Here is a 1,630-nt window from a genome sequence, read left to right on the forward strand (position 1 = left end):
GAGGACCCAGGAGCCAGCAGAGACAGCCAGCTCGCCCACAGGGGCCCTGGGCAAAGCCTCCAGGGGGAGCTTCACTTTGCCAGGAAGCCACCGGCCAGAACGCAAAGGAAACCGCATCTACCATAGGGGCAAAAGGGAACCAGGCAGCAATACCCAGGGTGCAGAGCACCCTCCGGGAAAAACGGGGAGGCTCGAGCTTGGGGATCCAGGGCGCTCCAGGCCGGGCCCTTTGGCTGCCGGCCCGTATCCCAGCTGTGCAACTGTGGGCAAGTGACTCCACCACTCTGTGCCTCAGCTTCGTCCTCTACAAAGCACGGGTGACCGCGCCTACCTTGCAAAGCTGCAGATGAGTGACAGTCACTGCAGGTGCTGGTGGCTGCAGGGCCACCTCCGCATCCCCGGTTCCTGTTGCAGGTTCTCTTGGCGGACAGAGCCCCCCCCAGAGTCCCTGCAGCGCTGGGAGGTCGCGAGCAACTCGGCAAAGGAGCAACTGCCCCTACAGAAGACGCTGGTGCCGACACGGTCCATCCCAGTCCGAGGGTGAGTTCCCGCCCCGAGGCAGGCCCCCGTGGGTCTGACGGCCGCCCTGCCCGCTGCCCACTCTCAGGCCGCCTGGCCTCTGTGTCCCAGTTTTTGCCACACAGAAGTTCATAGCATCCTCCCGGCATGCCCCACTCTGAGCAAACTAAGGTAGAGAAAGGAGATGCCAATGTCCTGTGGCCATTCCCACAGCCGGGAAGCCAGGGCACGGGCCCAGCTGCACACGTGGGAGGGAACAGAGCAGGAGCTCGGCCGGCTCTGCCCACGCCCAGCGCGCCCACACACGCCCCCCTGCGCAGAGAGACGACACACGTCCCAAGCTGTCCCCCGCAGTGTCACGACGCCTCGGGTGGCTGCGTGGAGCGTCAGATCCCCGGGCTTCTGTCCAGGGTGCTGACAGGGCTCCAGCCCAAGGCGGGCAGAGCAGGGTGGAGAGTGGATGGGGCCGGGGAGGAAAAGGAGGACGCGGCCCCCGCAGAAGGAGATGCTCCAGGCAGTGGCTGCCGCACAAATGCCCCGACGGGGAGAGAATGAGGTCCCACCTGGAGAGAGAGTGAGGGGCTGCTTTTCAGGATGGCGGCTATGGGAGACCGGGTGGCCGGAGGACCAGCAAGGGGAGCTGAATGTGCACTCCCCAGGCGGGGCCTTCTGGGGTGCCTGGGGCGTCGGGAGAGGGGCTCCGCGTGGGGCGGGAGCGGATCTCGGTTGGAGCCCTCCCAGACGCGGCCCTGGCCGACTTCTCTGGGCCTCTTGTGGCTTCCCTAGGCTTGGGGCTCCGGACTTCACACCACCGTCCAGCCCCCGCCCGCCACGCGCTCCGCTGTGCCACCTCTGGGAGCTCAAGCTCCTGAGCCGCCGTTTCCCCAGACAAGGGGCCCTGGAGCTGGCCCCGCTCCTCGCAGACGCTGAGCTCCCCTGCGCCGGCGAAGCCCCGGGGCCGTCCAGGGACCTCCCCTAGAGCCTCCCGTGGCCTCAAGACCTTCTCCTTGGCGGGCTCCAGGCAGCGCCACGGAGACACCCGTGAGGACAGCGGGCTTCCAGGCCACCGCCACCGGGGAGCTCTCCAGGACTGCCCAGCGTCCGCGCCGTG

Source organism: Propithecus coquereli, unplaced genomic scaffold, assembly GCF_000956105.1.
Source record: "Propithecus coquereli isolate 6110/MARCELLA unplaced genomic scaffold, Pcoq_1.0 Scaffold596, whole genome shotgun sequence".
NCBI lineage: Eukaryota > Metazoa > Chordata > Mammalia > Primates > Indriidae > Propithecus > Propithecus coquereli.